The sequence below is a fragment of the Fundulus heteroclitus genome, chromosome 8 (genome assembly GCF_011125445.2).
Source record: "Fundulus heteroclitus isolate FHET01 chromosome 8, MU-UCD_Fhet_4.1, whole genome shotgun sequence".
NCBI lineage: Eukaryota > Metazoa > Chordata > Actinopteri > Cyprinodontiformes > Fundulidae > Fundulus > Fundulus heteroclitus.
In genome coordinates, this window is record NC_046368.1 from 33,500,414 (window position 1) to 33,515,457 (window position 15,044).

The 15,044-nt window shown below is 41.3% G+C and overlaps 1 protein-coding gene and 1 long non-coding RNA gene across 2 annotated transcripts in view; one reads left to right on the forward strand and one right to left on the reverse strand.

Annotated features, from left to right (window-relative positions):
* The window catches only part of LOC105918810 (GDNF family receptor alpha-2), a 476,342-nt gene that overhangs the window by 218,913 nt on the left and 242,385 nt on the right, over window positions 1-15,044 (forward strand). The window lies entirely within an intron of this gene.
* LOC118563981 lies at window positions 10,222-10,864 on the reverse strand. Its single transcript, XR_004931566.1, has 3 exons — window positions 10,768-10,864; window positions 10,513-10,694; window positions 10,222-10,407 (listed from the first exon to the last, which is right to left on the reverse strand). It is a non-coding gene; the product is annotated as an uncharacterized LOC118563981 (long non-coding RNA).

A 15,044-nucleotide genomic window follows, 5' to 3' on the forward strand; every position in this document is an offset into this window, starting at 1 on the left:
CGTTGGTTGTGGGGACATCCTCATCTTCATTTGTCTTTCTTATATAATTGTTGGGACTGCACCTGGCAATAGGTCCTGCTTTTTCAGAGTGAAGCCAATCGACTGCATCAGTGAGGGCCGGTTTGACGCAATCCTCCTCAAAGTGATCACTGCACAGACGGTCACCCGAGTTTGGAGAGTAATTTACACACCGTAGCTTAGATAGCCAGATCTGATGAAGTTTTTTTGTCTTTTGGGAAGCTGAAAAATTAAACTTTGGAGGTGTTTTCTGACTGGTTTGAACAATTAATAGCAACGCACAGAACCATGTTGCAAGCCTACTCATTGACTTGAACTGCTGAATGATGCCGGCACAGCTGATGTCACACTTCCGGGGTAGTCAAGGAAAGAGCTGAAAGCACCCGAGTGGTTTCATCAATACCAAAAAAATGTGTTTTTTATTTTTAATTTAAAACTTCTCCAAACAACATATTTTATGCCTATATTTACACTGATGTTGACTTCAAAACAGGTTTCAGTTCACCTTTAAACTCTAAAGGTGAGAGCTGTAGATCACGGCTATTTAAAGTCACTTTGAAAAATATGGTTGCAACACACAAACCCAAGAATATTAACAAACTGAAGGCCTTTGCCCATGAGGAGTGGCTACGGTTCCTTAGGAACACTGCTGTCTGGATATTTATCACACTCATAGCAGGTCAGTATGATAAGTGTGTGTTTTACTACTGAAGATGCTAGTCATTAACTTGCTCAATAATGTTTTGATTACAGTAATCATTAAAAGATTTACATTTGCTTAATTTGTGATATTAGTAGTGTTGATATATATATTTTTTAAAAATCATTAATTGCAAACAGCTACTAGTTTGTTCCTCACCTGCTGGAAAGTTTTACCATTAAACCTTATTTGCAGTGAGGGTAAAAAATGTTGTGCAACTCTGCAATTTATTAAATTCACTGCAGGATGGAGTCTCATCACAATGGATACCTAGATCTGATCCTGATAATTGTGCCCAAGATGCTAGAATTCACAGAAAAAGTTGGCAGGATTATATTTTCAGACAGGAAAATGTACTGTCTGAAACTAATATTAAAATTTCAACATGGTATTCTGGAATTAATATTTTTTAATATTTTCTGTGTGCATGAGAATAAACAGCAATATGTGGAATATCTGTGTGGTGTTCATTCTTGTTGATGTGGAAACACGACTTTCTTAGAATAGTACCACTTTCAAAGTCACAGAAAACAACTGCACAGGTGTTCTGTAATATTTCACTCATGGACTCTGTGATAAAAAGTGATACTGAGCTCAGCATGGTGTTAGATGGATCTAAATTTCCCCTTGTTTTTTTATGAGCCGGCTGTTTTTATCACCACATGATGCCTGGTGCATAATAATCTCATCTATAAGGGTTCAGTCAAGCAGCTTCAATTAACTTTTGAAAGATTCAATGTACTCAGTCCCATCATTCCATATTACTAAATAAACCAAAGCAAATCTGTGACATAGAGAAACCAGACACACCTGAACCAAATAAACTGCAGAAATTTTGTTGCATGCATCAGATTTGGTCCTCACTATGTGATTGGTGGTATGTCATTAAACCCGCTTCACAACCCCTGCTGTGCAGGGTTCACGCACATTTTCCAGAAGTGTTTAAATGTCAGAACCCCCGAGCGATATGTCGTCATTTACACTTTTTCTGTGTGTGTTTTTCTGTGTTCATACAGCTGTGAAATAGACTCACAGCTCTGCAAATTGGCCTCTGCTCTCTAAGATTAACACAAGTAAAAACACAGTCAAAGCATGAGAGCTGCAACCAATGCGACTTCAAACGCACTTTTGTTTCTATATTGTACGCACACATGCACTCGCGCATGCACATACACATACACACAGATACACACATACACACACAGACACTGATTTTTATACCTTTTCATTTATTATTAATTTGAGGCATGAACTGGCTTCAGAAAACATTACAACCACATACTTGCTGTTGCAACTGCAGGACCGTTGCAGGCATTTTGCAGTCAAATCAATTGTCAAGTGAAATGTGAAAGCATGATGTGAGGAGCCACAGAAATACTGCCTGTAAATAGCTAAGCAGATAAAGAGAGGGATGGAGGAAGAGGAAGCGTGTGTGACGAGAGGAGGGCAAGATGAGAGGATAATATAAAAGTGTGTTAAATAGCACTGGCAGAAGAAAGAGCACCGGAACATTCAAATATGTTTCAGACAAGAGTGTCACAAATTGATTGGAGAGAAAGGCTAGGCATGACAAAGTCTTTGTGAATCAGGAGTTGTGCATTTCAGTTTGTTTTTATGAGAGAAATAGCTGTGTAAAGCCTTGAAAGCAGCAGCAAAGAGATATGAGTAAGAGATGGATAGAGTTGTAGTCATTATTCATACAAGCAGGCGCTAACATGGCTGTGAAATTTAAATGTCAACATAGAATAGTTAATGTTGTCCTGTTGAGTTTTCAGCAAGTAAATGCATTCTAAATGATCGTCAAACACAATGTTTCACGCTTTTTTCAAACTGTCTTTTGTGAGTACATATAGTTGCAACCAGATATTCACATACACTGCATAAAAGACACGATTCCTACTTTTTAAATGATTAAATTAGAGCAAGAGGTTTTTGATTATTTTTATTTCAATGGCAAAGGTTTGATATATTCAGATGAGTGTACTTTTGAATGATTTGAAAAGCCCAGGTGATTATGATGATGTAGCTTTTTATGTCTCATTAAAGAGTTGATTGGGTATCTGGCTAATTACAAATATTTCACTTCAAACTAGCTTCATTATTGGACATCGTTGAAAAATTAAAAGAAATCAACCAAGGTATTAAGAGGGTTATGGACCTCCACAAGTATGGCTCATCCCTGTAGAAAATTAGGTTAAACATTTGCATACAAGCATAAACACCATGGAAATATCTGGTCATCTCTGTGTCCAGAAAGGAAACGGGTTCTGGGTCCCTGAGATGGATAAATCTAACACATGTGTGAATCAATCTCAGACTAAGAACTAAAGACATTGTAAAGATGGTGGCAAAAATTGAGATTGTGTCACTCTTTAATCAGATCAGAATCAGAAATACTTTAATAATCCCAGAGGGAAATTGCTGTTTCCGTACAACCGCCATCACAAACATCACAAACATTTCAGAGGGAGACTGAGGCCTTGCTGCCAAGGACACCGCTTTATACGGTGCCCACAGGGCGCTGCTATTACCCTGTGGAAAAATAGAGGCCACAAAAAGGAAGGTGGGAGGGAAAAAAACATATCTCAAACTTTGTCCTGTTACAGGATACACTCTGAGATATCAAAAACCTATAGCAGAAGGTAAACATTTGAGACTAGTCGTGAGTAAGTTCATCTGTTTTTATAAGCATCAGTCATGTGTGTCTGTTTGGGTGAAAGTGTTTATATTTCCATGAACTCACTCAAATTCTTTGTGAAATTGTTCTACTACTTCAGCCAACTTTTGTCTTTGAAAAAATCTCAAAAATTGAAAATAGCTGAAAATGGAATAAAAACAAGTGTGCCTTACAGATGTTATTCAGTGGCATGAGTTTATATTAGTTTTGTCACAAGATACGGAATTTATTGATTTTTGTTTCTCAAGAGTGCTTGGTTCAAAAGTTTTTTGACGGTCCCTAACTGCACCACCGTGTGTGGGAGGAGGGAGCAGCTGAGAGACGCTGGCCGAAATCGGAGTCCCTCAATCGGCTCAACCGTGAGCTAGATCCCGCTGACTCCGTGGAGCTTGAATGTCCAACATTCAACTTCAAACCAACTTCACTGCTGTGCTGGATCCAGCGTAAAGACGCAGCGTGAACCCCAAGTGTTGCAGCTGAGGGGAAAATGTTGGATCGGCTTGATGAAACTCCGCCTCATTCACAAATTAGACCAACATGGATAGAATAATGATAATCTGTGGTGTTTTTTTATTGCCTGGATGTGAATCTGCTAATTCATATTGTGCCTTTTATAATCAACTACAATATTTTCTTATCAAGTGAGCACTGCATAGGGTGGTGGGAGACTCGTTTTGAGAAAACTATGGTTGTAGCTCACTGTCTGCCTTGCTGTGGTTGCAGAGAGGTGTCTGTTTTGTAGAATAAACCATCCGCAGATGAGTTAATGATCCGGAAAAGCCGAATCTGAAACCACAGAAAAACATTCAGATCCCAAATGTACAGCGTTCTAACTCTTCCAGTCTATTAGCAGCTTCCCCTAAGAGGTCGGCCACTGAACGTCTGCCTGCTGAGTTTGACATTACTAAACAATGCTTCATGTCGGGGAAAAGCCATGTAGATTCGACCGATGCAGTAAAATGCTAACCAACCAATGGGAAGAAGTTGAGCCCTTAAAGGCATACTATGCAACATTTTTCAGTTAATTAATGTGTTCCATACCGTTTTGGATGATTAAATGAGTCATTTCAGGTCGAACAAAGGTTTTTTCGGCCGCCCTGGGGGTCTGTGGGGGAAATACCGCACTTGCAATTGCAAGAGCTCACGGCCCGCACACACAGAAGTCTCGCTTTACGGCGAGAACTCCATGTGTTTTTGCCCTGCCATTCACTATATGCACGCGCTAAAGCAACAACAAAGAACCGCGTGTTAAAGTCAAATAAACATGCAAGCATATCGAGTTTTATTATTATTATTATTATTTTTTTTTTTTTTATGTTGGCGAGACGCTACCGCGGCGGCGGCGGCGGCTGCGGCTTGGCGAGGCGGCGGCCGCGGCTTGGCGAGGCGGTGGCGGTAGCGTCTCACCAACATAAAAAAAAATAAAATAATAATAATAATAAAACTGGCGAGGCGGCGACAGCCAAGATAGCGCTGCGGGAAGCTTGATGTTCATACCTTCATTGTGTTAGTCATTGTTTGTACTGCCGTTTTTTCCACTTTTCGTTGCGTTCGCCTGTCTCCTAAGCTCAAAACAACCGCGCCTGGCTTGACGGACAAACCAGAACAGCTGAGCATCTTTACGACAGTGCACTTTTACTTTCACCCTCTGGGGGGAGCCTCGCTGGAAAATCAACCCCGGTTGCATAGTTTACCTTTAAGACACAGCCCTCCTCATTTGCATAATGAGGCAGAAATGCATACAGAAATGTAAAAAGGACAGGCAGAAATGTAAAAATGACAGGCAGAAATAAATAGCATAACAGAAATATATAGGGTAAAAAAATACAAAGGAAGAATAAAACAGACAAAAATATTATAACATGCACATAAATAAATACTTAAAAAAAGATAACGGACAATAAATAAATAAGGTAATTATTACAAAGGCGAATAAATAAATAAATAAGCTAATTAAAAGAGATATATACATTTATGTCTCACTGTATAATTTAATTTCTACCTAAATTTATTAATTTGGTGGCAATTAATTGTATGCTTATTTATTTATTGAGCATTTATTTATTTCTGTATTTATTTTTATATATGGAAGACTTGGTCTTCCATAGTGTTGCACCGATACCGATACCAGTATCGGCCAGGGCCCCAATACCGCACTAAAATGGTGGTATCGGTATCGGCGAGTACCAACAAATAGGGCACCGATACCATTTTGATGTTTGTATGTCACTTGAACGCAGCCTTCTCTCTCCCGACACTCACTAGTTCTACTGGATTCACTTTGTATTAGTCTTTTTCCTGCTTTACAAAGGTAGCAGTTTGACAAAGCCATGATGGCAATTATTTTACATCCAAGTAGTATGCAGTTCTTCATATATACACACACATCAATATCAAACAGATGGTATCGGTATGGATTTGGTATCGGCCAATACTGCACAGCCAGGTATCGGTATCGGGGCCAAAAAATGGCATTGGCGCAACACTACTTGTAACATCTATTTTTACTCATCAGTCCACTTCCTAACAATCTGAACCCCAGGCTTACAGGCTTTCTGTTTTGCCTTTAAGTTGTTTGAGATGAAGTAGACAGAGCGTGATTAAGCTATCATGTGAGCAATATGATTATATCAGAAGCTTACATTACTACATCATAACAAGATAACTCGGTTTATGAAGTATAAACATTTATCCCAACAATAACTTTACATTACCATAAATTCTATTTCCTTCGTAGTTGCTTTGGAATGACAGATTTCCTTCTTTCACATTGGATTAGAATTTTCTCCTGATCCTGATCAAATATTTTGTCTTCTAGTTTCAGGTAACAGAAGAGGAAACATGATACAATATAAGAGCCAGACCAACAACATCAGAGACAAGGACATCGCATTTCTATTAGAAGCTATGTAAAAAGGAAAGGAAGCAAAAGGCTTTGTGACCATTTGGAGAGGCATTGCCTTAAGAGAGTGAGATATTAGTGTCCAGAATGTGAAAGGCGGCACAGGTAATGTGGCACGCCTAGGTGTTAGGACAGAGAATGAAGCTGAACAGAAAACTGCAGAGGTAGGAAATGAGGCTGACAGTAGATAGAATTAAGAGATCTACCGCTGAGCTGGAAACTATAAGGAAATCAGCTCATGTCCCTTTAATTGGATTTACGCCAGTGGTAATTCATATTTGCTCACCATCTCAGCTAATCATTTTCTGTCTAATTTTTATTCCGCTTTGTTGATTTAAATGTATTGCAATTAACACTGTGATTAATCAGGGAATCTGTTTGCTACCTCCCAAGAGTTTCCAACCTGGCAATCAGATAGTAGTCATTTCTTCTGTTAGCTTTTTTCACATCACACTGCTTGTCTGTGTAACATGTGAAACAAAAATGTTGCCATTTTAGCTGATGATCAGAAATTGCACATTTTCACGGGATCGTCACTACACCAATACAACTTCAATCCATAAAGCTGACAGCTAATGAAATAAATGAACAAAATACTTTACCGTCCATTTGATATTTTGTTGCTGCAACTTGTGGGGTAATCACTTCCAAAAGTAATCTCTGTATTCAGAATAAGCCCATAGAGGGTTGTTTAAGAGTATTCCAGTTTTTTCCTCCTAAGTTTCTTTAGCCACAATATTTAACCATATTGAATGCAGTTAGGTATTACATTTTAGGTGCCATGCATGCAAACTCTGGGTCATGGGAAGTTGGGGAAGGAAATAGAAAGATAAGGAAAATGGGGGTTACTATTGTCTTTGTGATATTTGGCAAATGTTTTCCTGATATAATGCAGCCCTACTTTGGTAATGTGTTTAGCTGCAGGATGACTTGGTATACAGGTACATCTAAAAAAAAAATTAATATTGTGAAAAAGGCCAATATTTTTTGCCTCGCCTTTCAGAAAGTCAGTCGTATGTTTTATGGAGTTTTTACACAATCATTGAATCTTTCAAGCCTTCATGTCTTATAATTGTTATGATTATGGCTTACAGAAAATGAAAACCCAAAACTTAGTGGGCTAGAAAAGTAGAAATCATGAAAATCAAGCATTATTTCAATTAATTACTTGGGAAATTCTGTCTATAAAGAGATATCTAGGTAGATTTGAGCATTTAACTAACAAATAAATCAAAAACTTGCTAATCCCTACTTGCTTTTATTCCTATATTTTAATCATGTAAAGCACTTTGCATTGTCTCTGTACTGAATTGTGCTATATAAATAAATTTGCCTTGCCTTGCCTTGCCAAAAAAACTTGCAGCTGTAGCAGAGGGTGCCTTCCTATATTAACCAAACAAATTATTAATTTTCTAATGAACCTATGTTCATACTCACTGCCCAGTTTAAGCAGTGCATATAGATGCTATGGCTTGGCTCTCTTTGACACAGTTCTTTCATGTGTATTGGAATGTTGCAAGCATATAATACATCTGCCTAGGATTGATAGACATTTGTTTGATGCAAAAACATTATTCTTTCGATCACCACACATCCTGACAGAGTTCACTAGATTTCCTTGGCTAAACACTCCAGCAGGGAGATAACATGGATTCTGCAGGGAGTGTAAACAAGAGCAGATGCAGAGCTGGAATGTGTGCTAGGCTTGCACAGGAGCCACAGACTTTTGCTCCCAAGTATTTTTTTTTTTTTTTTTGTGGCCAACGCAACATATCTCCCCAGCAAGATTGATGAACTGAAACTGTGTTGACCATAGAGATGAATGAAAGGGATTTTTGTTCAACAGAATGGAATAGAAAAGGATAGAAATATTCTTTGTTGTCTTACAGTGGGCAAATATAGTTGTAACAGCAGCAAAATGAAAGGCAAATAGAAGCCGACAGACACAAAGGGTAAAAAAATTAAAATTAAAGAATAACATACTGTACAGTAAGGGCAGATTTACATCATAAGAAAAAATACTGTACAGTTATTAAAATAGTATATTCAGATTAAAGAACAGTTGCACTGATAATATATATACAAATTTTCATGTCTATACATGCATCAAAAAAGCAATATCAATCACAATAATGAAAACACTGCAAAAACAGCAGGGATTTTTATACACTTATTCGGTTTATTGTGAGGAATGATGGTCGTAAGGCCTAACAGCTGCTGGAAGGATCTGCAATAAACCTTCTTTGTGCATTTAGAATACAGTTTGCCACTGAAGGAGTTCTCCAGCTCTGCAACAGCATTTTGAATGAAGTGGGAGACTGTCTAAGAGTAGTATTATTTTTGCCATAGTTCTTCCATCTCCCACCACATGAACTAGGTTGAGGGGCCTTCCTAGAATCCTGATGAGCTTATCCAACCACGTCCACTCAGCTGTAGATAAGCTGGTGATCCAACAAATTACACCATAGGCGATGGCTGATGCCACCTCAGACTCATAAAAGATCTCAGTTTAAGATCTCAGTACTGTAAAGAGCAGTACTGTGCCTCCCGTCCAGCTTATTGTTCAGGTGAATACCCAGGGACTTCTAAGAGTCCACCAGGTTACATTTCAACAAAATGTGTGTTCTGCATTTAACACATATTTTAGATAGAAAGCAATACATCTGTATTTCTCATTGCAATTGTACATTCCAACACAATTTGTCTTCTGCATTCAATCCATCATCTTTAGGGAGCAGTGGGCAGCTTTAAAGCAACCGGGTCTTGCTCGGGGACTCATAGTGGCAGCCTAAGGGGTTCGAACCGGGTACTTGCAGCTTTCTCAGAACACAAGCACAGGCAGGGTCCGAAATTAACACTCGCCAGTCGCCAAATGCGAGTAAATTTCCCGTTTGGCGAGTGAATTTCAGAGGGCTAGCTGCCACATGGCGAGTAAATGTTTGTACCAAATATAATAAAAATAATATAATAAAAATAACATTAAAAAAATCTGTCCATCCAGATGTCAGTCTAGACCCGCCTTCTGCGGTGCTGGTTCAGCTCCTTTCACATTCAGAACCAGTCATGGCTGCACGCTGGATCAGAAAACAGATCTGCTAACCAGATACAGTCTAAAACGCCAATTAGTCTGTTTATAGGTTTCGTTCTTATTTATTCTGATTTTTTGTTAACTACCTGCGCCGCGGTTCTGTGCTTCACCGCTCTTACTGCGCCTCCCCCGCCCGGAGCCAGGTGCTTTTATCAGCGGCCATCCTTCAAAACGTGAATCGCTACATTTAATGTCCTTCCACTCGTACCAAAATGTCCCAATTAAAGTCAGTAGGAGAGTCGGTAACTGTTTTTCATGCTATTAAGTTTTTAACGACAGAACCAGCGGTGCTTCGATGGGCTGCTGCCTTGCGCTTAAATTCAGGTGCGCAAAATTACATTACGTGTAAGCTGTAACATCGGGGGCGCAGCGCACGAGGGTAAAATCCAGCAGCGAGATCAGCGTAAAGACGCAGCGTGAACCCTGAGTGCTTCAAGTGTTGCAGCTGAGGGGAAATTTTTGAACCGTACAGACTTGATGAAACTCTGCCTCATTCACAAATAAAACCAACATGGATAGAATAATGATAATCTGTAGTGTTTTTTATCGCCTGGATGTGAATCTGATAATTCATATTGTGTCTTTTATAATCAACTACAATATTTTATTTTGTTTAAGTCAGGAAACAAAGATTTCTCTTTCAGGGTCCAGTCAGCCACGCACCCCAAAATTAACATAATCTCACTCTTAATTTTTTTAAAGTTGAGGTCTGGTCAGGATTAATATTTTGGCCGGTAAAAAAATATGCCTGGCCGGTTGATTTTTACATCTACCGGCCAACTTGGCCGGTGAATAACAAAGTTAATTTCGGACACTGAGCACAGGTCTAACCACTGGGTGATCTAGGTGTCAGCGTTGTGGGTCTTCGCCTGTTGGAATCTATCACCATGTCCTTGGTTTTCCTTGCGTTGATTAGGAGATTGTTCGGCTGGGACCACTCCACAAAGTCCTATGGCCACTGTCTGTAGTTTGAGTCCTCCTCACCTGTGATGGGGCAGACTATACCAGTCAACTCAGAACTTCTGATGATGGGGAGTAGATGGAAAAGTATGCAGTGAACAGGATGAACTGGGGCACCTATACTGCAGACCACACTGTCTGAGACACAGTCCTGTGTCCTCACGTACCGTGGGCAGCCAGTGACTCAGGACGGCAACAGACATTCCCCAAATATTAAAATATTATAAGTCCCACATGCAGACACAGACGGAAGCAGGAACAGTTTTAAGGTGTTTATTTAAGGGCTTAACAAAGGGGAGAGCACACTCTGTGTGCAACAGGCGAGGTCTGAACGTCAGAGCTGGAACGACTGCGGTAAGAAAGAGGATATGTTTACAGAGGATCGAACCAGGGGGAAATGTTCCAGAAGTGGCGCAGCTTACCGTTTGGATGGGGAGACCTGTCCAAGGGGATGAGTGAAAAGGGAACTCAGTGACCGCAACTCTCTGATGGAAGGTGGTTGCTGAGTGACAGGAGGGCTGGCAGATGTAATGCAGGCGGGGTGCCCGAACAGCACCAATGCAGCGGCAGGCAGGAAGAGCAGCTGGAAGAACCAGAGTATGATTGACGAACCAGGTGAATCCAGGAAGGGGGTTCTCACGCCCGGTTTGGTACCATCAAGGGCGCGAGACTGGTCCTCAGAGCACGGAGCCAACACAGGTGAGTAAATCTAAAAACGACAAAACTGGAGAAGACAGGAGACAGGATTAGTCCAAAAACTGGGTTTCCAAAAACTCACAGGTACGAATCTCGGGAGACAGATCTAGGGCTTAGGTATACCACAATGGGGTAACACTCTGGTGTCTTCCAGCTGTCTGTGCACTTTTTTTAAGCCAGAGACAAAGGTTCCTTGATGAGCTGCAGGTGCGGACCACGCCCACCCGTCAACTGCAGCCACCTGTGAAGTAGAGTTGGAGAGCACAGAAACAGAGGACCCTGACATTTTTTAAATAAAATCCATACTTAAGTTGGCGGTACATATATGCACATTAAAATGATGTTTGAGCTCAGCTACAAATATCCATCCATCCATCCATGGATGCCCGCCAAGAAGGTGGGACAAACTGATCAGCTGTCCCGGGCCCACTAAAGAAGGGTGCCCCAGATATTGGGGCTCTGATCATCAGATTATAAGCAGGTAAATTTTTTAAAAATGTTACTATTTATATGAATAAATTGACTAGAAGTCCCAGAGAATTTCAGCTTTCTTGCAAGCCCCCCTCCCCTCTTCAAGTTTGTGTATTCACTCTACCTTGCTAACTGTCCCTATTGTAATGCAAATAACCTGTGACGGGTCCTAGTTCCTGAGCTGAGAACAGGTCTTAAGGCCCGTTTACACTACACCTAAAAACCGAGCCATGCCGAGACCGGTCCTAGCTTGGTCCAGTTAACTGAGATAAATGCAGCCGTTTACACACACAGGAGTTATATCGGTTATGGTTCCTTGGTTGCTCCTCGCCTCCTAGTGGCGATCTGCGTTACTACCGCTCTCTGGGATTGAAGGCGGGACCGAGCAAATCAAAATGGCGGCACCCGTCACATTCAGGATGTTATTGTTAGACAGATTCGGCTTTTGGGACGTGGATAAGACAAATTAACGTCTAATAAGGATTTACAGACGCGGGAAACAACAACAGACGCTGAGGTTCATAAGCAGAATCATCTCTGGAAACCGTGTGGCACGGTAAGGAAGCTAGTATTATTATCAATGTCTGAAATTTGTCTGAATGGAGTGTGAATCGGGACGTGCAGCCAGACACGCCGGGAAACCCGCGGACAGTCAGCTGACTGTAAGGGGATGACGCGGTCTGCTCATGCGCTCCTCGTTCTCAGGGAACCGGGATAAAAAAAAACAGTCCGAGACCTACTGATGAACTGGTCCGCAGTTAGCGCGGTCCAGTTATCGTTAGCGCGGTCTGGTTCAGTCTGCTGACCATTTACACACAAGAGTTATCTCGGTTACCGAGCTCGGACTGGTCTCGGCTCGGTTAAAAAAGTGTAGTGTAAACGGGCCTATAGCCATGCTTTTCCAACAAGGCAAGGCAGAGCCTAGTTCTATTGTCCATTCACCAACAGACTCATGCATATTGCAAAGCTCACTATATGAACAAAATAATAATTGTATTTTGTCTTGTCTCGCCTTTTTATGTCATTCAAAATTTAATCTTAGAGAAAGACAAACAGTATGTCTTTAGTATTGGAGTAACATTTATGTCACACAAGGAACAGCCGTAGTCCTCCCACCCCCGCTTTCAGGTAAAACACTCCTCAACAGAGAGGCTTGAACTAAAACCAAAACTAAAGTGGGTGGAATGGTTCTGAGAGTTGTGAAGTACTGTTGGGGGGACTGGAGCCAAATACCACCCCAAACAGCTAAATTTTGAAAAACAACAGACAGAAGGTATAACTTGAGAAAGATTTTTTTTTATTTCAGATAAAGAAAAGCAGTCTACATAGGGATAAAGCACTAAATATAAAGTGGAAAAATGTAAAATACAATTGTCCCATCTAGCAGTTTCCACATTGCCATGGTGAGCCTTTCCTACAATTGCCACAGGTAAATTTGCCGCAGTGGACACAACGTTCAGTACTTCTGTTGTTATTGCAGAGTATGCGCACCTGGCATTGAGTCTTTTTCTGCTGGGAAACTCTCATCTCACGACGTAGCTGTTTTTGCTCTTCCTCTTGTTTCTTTTCCTGCAGAAGCCTGTTTTTGAGTTCCTCTGAAAGCTCCAGCATGAACAGTCGACGACTTTCTTTGGATCCTGTACACGCTGTGTACAAAACATGTGCATTTGTGGCGGCCATGTCAAGCAGGTTATAAAACACAGCCATGGGCCACCTCCGTGTTCCTGCACGCACAGAGTAGTTGCGCAGTTTCTGGTCCATAATATCAACACCACATTTGAGCTGGTTGTAATCAACCACAGTGTTTGGTTTTTGTTTTTGAATGTCCACAATTTCCACTTTGTGATGCATGGTACTCAGAAGACAGACAGATTTCTTTTTTTTTGTCGCATACACCGTCAGCAAGGCACTACCAGATTTGAACACCTGTGTGGAGTGCAACTGGCGCCCCGAGGTTTCCTTTGCAGTTGCTGGTAGCTCCCGACGAATTTTGTTGATGGTGCCAAGCAGAGTTGTATTTTGCTGAAGGAGCCTGTTAGCCAAAGACAAAGAGGTGAAGAAATTGTCCATAGCTACAGTCCTTCCCTTGTCCAAAAATGGTTCCATCAATTTTAGAACAACGTTCTCTGACAACCTCTCTCCTTTTGGACGAGTGGGATCTTTTCCCAAGTAAGGGATGGCATTACACATGTATTTTGTGTCCAGATCTGCTGCAATCCAAAACTTGATTCCAAACTTGTCAGGCTTGGATGCAATGTACTGCAAAAAGGGGCACCGAACCTTGGACGGAAACAGCTGCTCATCCACAGTAACATGCTGTCCTGGACTGTAGGACGACACACAGTTCTGAACAAACCGCATCCAGATGTCAGAAAATGCTGCAAATTTCTCATTGTGTATGCGTTCCTTGCGGGTGTCCTTGTTGTCAAAACGAAGGTACCGTCTTATTTCAAAAAACGGTTACGAGGCATTATGGGTTTGATATCTGCGTTTCCGAATTTATTGGCCCACATGTGTCGCATGGGACCAATGTAACCCATGGCAGCCCTTCGATAAAGGATTGCGAGGAAAGCCATCAGCTCGTAGATACTCATCTGCCAGCTGGGGTTTGTTCTGCGGGCCTCGTGGACTGTGCAGTCTCTGATGGTCAGCAACATGTTCACATCCAACAAACACAGGAAGCTGCTAAGGCGACTTGTGATTTTGCGTTTCGCAGAATCTGTTGGCCCTCCAGATCCATTGAAGGCAGTCTGTGGGGTTTCAGGAACAGCAAAGTCTCCAACTTTCCAGTGGGACCAAACAGTGCCATCTTTCGCCTTCTCTGTGGATCCAGGCATTGTGCCAACATCAGCAGTTTTTTGTTTTTTGCAAGGAGGAGGGTTGCCGCACACTGTGTCTTCCTCTTCATCTGATGTAGCCTCAGTATTTGAACTGTCCCGCTCAATCATATAATTGACCACTCTGCCCCTGGTGCGTCTTTGGAGGGGAGGATTTGCTGGTGCAAAAGCAGTCGTATTCTCATCAGAATCATCCTCTTCACTTGAAGAATCGGTTGCGCTGTTTTCATTCTGAAATGCTAAGTCTCCAACAGATCCACCATCAGATTCGTAGTCTGACATGCTCTGAAGCATGGCTAAAGCCTCCTGAGCGTTCATCCTTCTTGGTCGCCTTGGTTGTGCCATGGTGAATTCCGGGTGAATTCTGAGTCTGTGTGTTGTGCCTGCTCTATTTATCCCCACAGAAATTCTGTAAATTACTCAACTCGTTGAAAAAGCTCCTTTACAACACAAAGAGAGGCAGCTCAATCAAGGAAACCCCAGCACACCAGCTGAAGTCACCAAACCACATTCTTACAATTGCCTTTTGTTTTGCAAATGGCGCTCATTCCACCAGAGGAGAGCCGTTAACACCTTTGGGGGGATACTTGATACAAACTAGGCGCAGACTAAAGTCTGCACTTTGGGACTCTGAGTGTTAAAGTTTGATTTACTAAAACCTTTATATCCATAGTTATATGTAAAATTAAATTATT